Consider the following 8522-nt stretch of genomic DNA (forward strand, 5'->3'; position numbering starts at 1 on the left):
GAAAGCCGCTACCCTCCATGGCTAATCGTTTGTATAACTCCATCTGCTCTTCCATCGGCCTGCTTGTGCCGAGTGTAAAGGCCTACGATCATTCTGTCCTACTGGATAGTGTGATCGTACCCTTTACATTCGAATCACACGAGCAGAATCCTTTCGGAGACCCACAGATTTCTGGCGACCACGGTGGGACAGGTTTCTCTCTCCATCTTTGGATATTGTATTATTCACTTATGTAGGTAATCCTAGTTTGGTGCCTAGTTTGAGTTCCTATTTTCTACTCCACTCTTTTCTTTTAATCCTTGGTGAGAGTTAGACATTTTTTAATGTATAAAGATTTAATTAAAATTTTGAGTTTATTAGATATTTATTTTTTTAATTATTATTCTCAAATTCAAATCCAAATCGATATATTTTAAGTCAATCTCATTCAGATCAAACATTTAATATCTATCAATTCCTAGTTGGAATTATTTTCAGCTTAATCTTGATCCATATCATTTCAAATAAGAATATTTATTCTATCCTTGATTACATATACTTGTTATAAACTCTAATTTTTATCATGTCCCTAATCTGAGCTTTTTTAGACTTGATCTTGATTCATATCAGTCCAAATGAAATCCAAATTTGATTTTTAATGAAAGGGTCCTTAAATTTGACATATATAAATTTTTCAAAAGAAGATTTAATTTGAGAAAATTTTGAGAGTTTAAAATTTGATACAAACTTTTGAGGAAATTTTCTTTAGAGGGTAAGTGATTTATTTTTCTTAATGAAAATTTTACCTCTACTTTGTTTAAAATATTAAGTAAGAGTTGGTTGACTCCTTTAAACACTTAAAGGACAATTTCTTATGATGATCCATAAAAAGAGAATATTCTCTCCCTTAATCCCTTGTGTGGGATGATCTTATTTTTGAACTAAAATCTTTGACAAATTGGAATTGGACTTAGAAATGAAAATTTTCTTTATTAGCTTGCAAATTTTCTATCTCGTAGGTATTCTTTGCATACATACGAATTTATTTCATAATTTTCTCAATCAAGTGGTTCATTTTATCATAGGATCAGGTTTGTTTTGTGAATTTTTCTTCCTTACATAAGAGAGTGAGTTTTCTTCTCTTATGTTTGGAAGATAAATCTACAACTGAGAAATCTTCTTTTAGAGGTTGAGAAAGGAAGCCATTAAAAAAAAATAGAGGCGCAATGTTCGCCAAAATATGAAAGATGCACAAAGTGTATCAAAATGAAAAGATGCGCAAAGTGCGCCAGAAAAAAAAAGAGAGACGCAATGTTCGCCAAAGTTATTAAAATGGGCACAAAGTGGACCCAAAATGAATAAGTAAATGGCTCTCCTTTCTTAGAAATCTCTAAATCTCAGAAAACTCATGTGTCCTTGGATGTTCTTGATACTTGAGTTTGAAAATGATGACTTCGGATTCATTATTATGCAATAATATTCTATTAGATATGAAGGTATTTTCATGCAAGAACATGGAGAAAATTAAATTTCTCCTTCTGATTTAGATCTTTTTAAATTAGATTTCAATTCAAAAAAAATATGTATAAGGGAGAGAGCCCAGTTTAGCTTGTAGGGAGCTTAAACTGGGTTAGCAAAATTTAAATTCCTAACCTTTTTGAGTTTAGATGGAGTCAACCAATTTCTTACTAAAATTTTAAAATTTGGTTCCTTATGTCATTTTGATTGGATCAAAATAATCAAGAGGTAAATCTTTCATTTTGAAAAATAATACTCTTTACTCTTTGATAAAATTTCCCCTCTTTGAAAAATTATGTGAATCAAACTTATCTCAATTAATTGATGTGTTTAACACCTCTTAGTGCCTTTACTATTGAGTGTTTTTAAATGCCCATCTTATTCTTTTTTGAAAATTTATATATGAAAATTTTTGGACCTCAATATTTGATTATAAATCACTCTTAAGGACTGATATGATATTCCTTTGATTGCACTCTCATTTTCTTTTGGATATTAGTTTTTTTGAGCTATATGGTTGTTTTACTTAGAAATAACCATTTGGCGTGCATTATTTATCTTGATATCTTTATGCCGCCATCTCTTGATTGGGAGCCACTCTCCCATTCATGTTGTCATCTTGTTCACTTGTTTGGGAGCCGCTATCCCACTCAAGTGGTTGTCTTTGTTCACTTTCTTGGGAGTCACTATCCCATGCAAGTTGTTAGTTTTGTTCACTTGCTCGGGAGCCACTCTTCCATTCAGGTCGTTGTTTTTGTGCTTGCTTTCTTGGGAGCCACTCTCCCATTTAAGCTATTGATTTTCTCCACCTTCTTGGAAGCCACTATCCCATGTAGGGTCTTGTTTCAGTTCACTTGTTTGGGAGCCACTCTTCCATTCAAGTTGTTGTTTTGCTCACTTGTTTGGGAGCCATTCTCCCATTCAAGTTATTTTTCTCACCTGTTTGGGAGTCACTTTCCCATTCAAGTCATTGATTTTATTCACCTGCTTGGGAGCCACTCTCCCATTCAGGTCGTTGTTTTGTTCACTTATTTGGGAGTCACTCTCCCATTCAAGGTTCTGGTTTTGTTCACCTGCTTGGGAGCCACTCTCCCATTCAGGTCGTTGTTTTGTTCACTTGTTTGGGATCCCTCTCCCATTCAAGCTGTTGGTTTTGTTCACTTGTTTGGGAGCCACTCTCCCATTCAAGTAGTTTGTTTTGTTCGCTTGTTTGGGAGCCACTATCCCATTCAAGTTGTTGATGCTTCACTTGTTTTGGAAGTCACTCTTCCATTCAAGTTCTGATTCCATTGCTTAATTGTGATTCATCCCATTGGATTTTTCTACATGTGATTATTCCGTCATATTCTTCCTCATATTGATATCATGATAGCTTTGCCTTGATTTTGCATGTGAGTATCCATCTTTATTCCATGTCGTTCTTCCTCCATGGACAGACCCGTAGGAGAGATTTCTCATTTGATTTCTGGTGGATTTCTTTGTACAAGAGATCCCCTTTCGCCACTTTATCTTTTTCACTCTTTGTTCCGCCATTTCAAATATGGTCAGGCAAACATTGAGTAATCCTAATTCACCATTTCGAATATGGTCAGGTGGATGTTGGATTCTTTTTCTCTCTTTTGCCCTGCTATTGCGATTGTGGTCAGGCAGGCATTAGACCTCTTTGGGAAGCTCTTTATTCACTGTTTCGATCTGGTCAGGTGGATATTGAGTTGTTCTCATTCGCCGTTGCGAATATGGTCAGGCGAATGTTGAACCCCCTTTCTTTCACCCTTTGTCTCGCTGTTTCGATCTGGTCAGACAGACATTGGGTTGTCCTCATTCACTGTTGCGATCTGATCAGGTGGATGTTGGACTTTCTTCTTTTATCCCACCGTTGCGATTTTGGTCAGGTGGACATTAGACTTTCGAGAAGGCTCATTATTCACTGTTACGAATATGGTCAGGTGGATTTTGAGCCATTCTCATTCGCTATTTCGATCTGGTCAGGCGAATGTGAACTCCCCTCTTCTGGTTGAGAGAGCCCTGATAGAGTCCCTAGGAGGCATTCCTTACTACCTTGTCCTCTTCTTATCACCTAGGCATATGCGTCGGGTGATTGTTGAGTGTACTTTCTTCTTTTATCCCACCGTTGCGATTTTGGTCAGGTGGACATTAGACTTTTGGGAGGGCTCATTATTCGCTGTTGCGAATTTGGTCAGGTGAATTTTAAGCCAATCTCATTCGCTGTTGCGATCTGGTCAGGCGAATGTTGAACTCCCCTTTCTGGTTGAGAGAGCCCGACAGAGTCCCTAGGAGGCATTCCTCACTACTCTTTCCTCTTTTGTCCCACCGTTGCGAATATGGTCAGGTGGACATTAGACTTTTCTTTAACCCCTTGTTTTGTCGTTTCGATATGGTCAGGTAAACATTGGGTCATCCTCATTCACCGTTTTGAATATGGTCAGGTGGATGTTGGATCACTCTTTTCCTTCTGTTCTGCTGTTTCGATATGGTCAGACAGACAGTCATTTCCTTTTCTTTACTCTTGTTCACTGTTTCGATCTGGTCAGGTGAGCATTGAGTTTCCCCCATTCACTGTTTTGATCTGGTCAAGTGAATGTGGGGCGTTTTTCTTTTTCCTTCTGTTCTGCAGTTTCGATCTGGTCAGGCAGACAGTCATTTTCTTGCTTTACTCTTGTTCACTATTTTGATCTAGTCATGTGAGCATTGAGTTTCCCCCATTCACTGTTTCGATCTGGTCAGGTGAATGTGGGGCGTTTCTCTTTTTCCTTCTGCTCTGCTGTTTTGATTTGGTCAAGCAGACAGTTGATGCTTTTCTTGCTCTTGCTCGTTATTTCTAATATGGTCAAACGAGCCTTGAGTTTTCTCCATTCACTATTTCGATATGGTCAGGTGGATGTTGGATCACTCTTTTCCTTTTATTCTGCTGTTTCGATCTGGTCAGGCAGACAGTCATTTCCTTTTCTTTACTCTTGTTCACTGTTTCGATCTGGTTAGGTGAGCATTGAGTTTCCCCCATTCACTGTTTCGATCTGGTCAAGTGAATGTGGGGCGTTTCTCTTTTTCCTTCTGTTCTGCTGTTTCGATCTAGTCAGGCAGCCAGTCGTTTTCTTGCTTTACTCTTGTTCACTGTTTCGATCTGGTCATGTGAGCATTGAGTTTCCCCCATTCATTGTTTCGATCTGGTCAGGTGAATGTGGGGTGTTTCTCTTTTTCCTTCTGCTCTGCTATTTCAATTTGGTCAAGCAGACAGTTGATTCTTTTCTTGCTCTTGCTCGTTGTTTCAAATATGGTCAAACGAGCCTTGAGTTTTCTCCATTCACTATTTCGATATGGTCAGGCAGATAGACAATTTCCTTATCTTTGGTTATTCTTCATTACCACCTTATGATTATTACTATTTGATATTTGATACTTTTTTTCAAGTGATTGTTGAATTCCTTTCTCCTCGCACCACCTTAGACATGTACTCTAGGTGATCGTTGAGTCTACTCTAATTCTTTACATCACTACTTCAAATTTGCTCATATGGACACAGAATTCCTATCCCTTCTATTATGCTGTTGTGATTAGGCAGATAGTTGAGCTTCTTTTCTTAGCTCTTTCTCACTATCCTGGTTTAGTTAAGTGAGCATTGAGTATTCTTCGTTCGTTGTTTCGATTTGGTTAGATGAATGATGGGTTTCTTTCTTTCTTTTATCCCACCATGTTTGCATGATTGGGTGAACATTATATGAATGAACGATTGTGGCATGATTATATGATCATTTGCATGATTTGATGACTTTTGTATGATTATGTGGGCATATGATTGAGTGACTATTGCATAATCATGCGAATCATTGTATGATTATATGATTGCTATATGATTATTGCATGATTATTTGCTTATCGTGTGGTTTGATAATCATTATATGACTAAACAATTATTATGTGATCATGTGAGCATTATATTATTGTGTTTATGACTTGATTACTATGTAAGTGCATATTATGTGATAGCATGATTATAATATAGCTTACTTATTATTATGTGGTTAAGTGATTATGACATTAATGCATGATAATTGCTTGATTATACGATGTTATGCGAATGTATGACTATTGAGTGATTTGATAATGGTTGTATGAATGAATAATCATCCCATTGTTATATATTTGCATGAGCATTGTGTGATTGTATGTTCATAACATGGTGGGACACTTGTTGCATGATTGTTGTGTGATCGTATGCTTCTTGACTCTTCTTAGTTGATCATAGGATCACATTTTCCTAGTGAGTCTCTTTAGCTAGTTCTAGGATTTTCCTAGCGAGTCTTTCTATTTGATCGTAGGATTGTATTTTCCTAGCGAGTCTTTCTTTTCGATCGTAGGATTGCATTTTCCTAGCGAGTCTTCTTAGTTGATCATAGGAATGCATCTTCCTAGCAAGTCTTTCTATTTTGATCATAGGATTGCATTTTCCTAGCAAGTCTATTTAGTTGAACATATAATTTCATCTTCCTAGTTAATCTCATTCGTGGTTGTTGGGTTGTACCTTTTTAAGATAAGGAGGTCAACGCCAACATGTATAGCTCACTCATTGTTCACCGCACCTGTTGGGGTGGAGTTTGTTGACCTCATTTTTGTCTTGATTTGCGCTCGAGCACTTTTGGGTCGAGTTGATTGGGCCTCGTCGGGCTCGATTTAATTCGAATCGACATTGACTTGAGTTTGATTTATTTTACCATATTTTATTGAGTTAATTTTAGTTGAGTCGAGGCGAGCTTGAGTTGACCCGAATTGAACCAAACTTGACTCAGTATGAACCGAATTTCAGTCTCTTAGGTGTAATAAAATCCTAATATAGGTTTGAATGACTTTCTAAGCCAATTTTAATCCCACTGTCCGATCAAGAATTTGATCGGACGGCTCCGATCTCAACCCTCTCCCTCTCGTGCCCTAACTAAAGCCGAAGGCTCGATCTCACGCCCGCCGCCCTCTAGTTCGGAGAGCCCAGAAGAAACGAGGCTCCTCTCTTTCTCTCGTGCGGCCAACCCTCTCCCTCTCCCGCTCTCGGTCTCCCTCTGGATCGTAGAAGCCCAGAGGCACCGGACCTCCTCTTCTCTATTCGTGAGACACTCGGCTTCGCACGGCACCAGGCGGGATCTCCTTTCCCTCTCGGTTTTACGCGGCCCAGGTCGTGAGCTCTCTCTTCGTCCGATCCCGCTTCCAGCAACGAAGCCCAAGAAGAGTCGTAAGCTCCAAGAGAACTCGGACCCGTAGCCTTGTCCTACGGCAGCCCCGACGCTCTCCAGCCGAAGCCCTACACTCACCTCTGTTTGGACCGAACCCGACAACCCGGTTCCACCTCCCCAGCCGAGCCCAATGCAAGTCTAGTCGCTGGAATCTCTGCTCTAGTCAACCAACCTTCCTCCAAAGCAACAGGATTTGTGTCAATAGGAAGATAAGTTCTTCTTTGCAGAAATTTGTTTCTTCTTGTTTTGAACCGACGTACTCATGCAGCCAAAACTTCAATTCGTCTTTTAGGTGAAAAATTGAATGCCTTGAGTCTTATTCTGTTAAACAAATAGGCGTGGCATGAGTTGTGTTTAATTTCTTTGGTACTTATTCAAAGTAATCAAGCATGTCTGTGAGGCTTATTTCATGGTTGAGTTCGCAATTAATGAGCAAAGCCTATGATTTAATTTATGTTGTTTGGAGCCTTAACTTTTGTATGCAAAAATATGTATTCACCATTAGTTTACGTTATGCAATGCATGGTTCAGAACTTGGTGTGTGGATAGGAGGGGATCATGGCATTCCCTGTTAAGTGCATGTATATACATGAGTCATTCTTCTTGAAGCTATATCTCTACATTGACACTTTTATCACTGTTGTTACTATAAGAACTTATCTCAATTGGTTGTCTTCTTACATATTTTAATTCCATTAGAAATTTTCATGATGGGATGAATTAGAGGCATTTAGCAAGGTTGCTGTCGCATTATTGATATTCGATCAATTTGAAAACTTTGCGGATTTTCTTATGAGCATATCGTGGTTGCTTTATTCATCATAGAGGTTTTGAGAGTTTATGTGTTACAATCTGAGAGGATTTATTTAAATCCAGTTATATAGGTTTTGAGAAAGAGATAGTTTCCTTACCTCTTCAAAGAATAGCAAAAAGTTGATTCGCTGTGTGATCATCCCTCTCCGAATTCACAATGTTCAAGATTGCTCTTTGAATTCTGACACTCTTTTACGAGAAAGGATTATGTGGAATGGGTTGTGGTTGTTTAAAAGTTATTTCTGATTTTTACCAAGATTGCTCTTTGAATTTTAACACCGCTAAACGTTCTTTGTGGTTACCAAGAGTAGCTTGTAATCTTGCATTTTGACATTTGGAAGAATGATGGCTCTCTTATTTTTGTTGTTTCAATAGATCTCCCTACCACGAAACTTTTGACTTGTTATTCGATTTTGTGTCTAAAAATAGAGAGATGCTCTCCATCGAAATCGACTCCTATGTTTGTGAAGTATGTGTACTTGGATCGATTCTACCCATATGAAAAGAAATTGCTATGCTATGGATGTTGGGAAGTTCTTGAATGCAGAATTTGTTTTGAAATGGACTAAACATGATTGTGAGATAACGACACTATTTATGAGAAGTGGTTTTCTACCTCACTAGTTATTGTTACATTAAGAGTTTTGTTATGCAGACATTTGTATTTTAGTTACTTTGATGAGGGACACTTAATGAAGGCAGTTGTATGCTTCAGTGATTTACTAAAAGAAGAGAAGGTGATTTTACACTTGGTTTCATGATTAAGTTGCTTTGAGTTGGTGGAATGTGTTATTGAAACTTGAAATGTGATACTAGCGATTGTGTTGGAAAGTCCCTATATAGTGTTTGTTTCAAGTGCAAACTCGGCATAGGATTGGCTCAACATTATGTCGAATAGTTAAAATATGCTCTTTGAATGTGGTAAAGGCCATTTGCATTAAACTTTCTTTCCTGTGATTATAGCTTGGATTG

Source organism: Dendrobium catenatum, unplaced genomic scaffold, assembly GCF_001605985.2.
Source record: "Dendrobium catenatum unplaced genomic scaffold, ASM160598v2 fragScaff_scaffold_1163, whole genome shotgun sequence".
NCBI classification, from domain to species: domain Eukaryota; kingdom Viridiplantae; phylum Streptophyta; class Magnoliopsida; order Asparagales; family Orchidaceae; genus Dendrobium; species Dendrobium catenatum.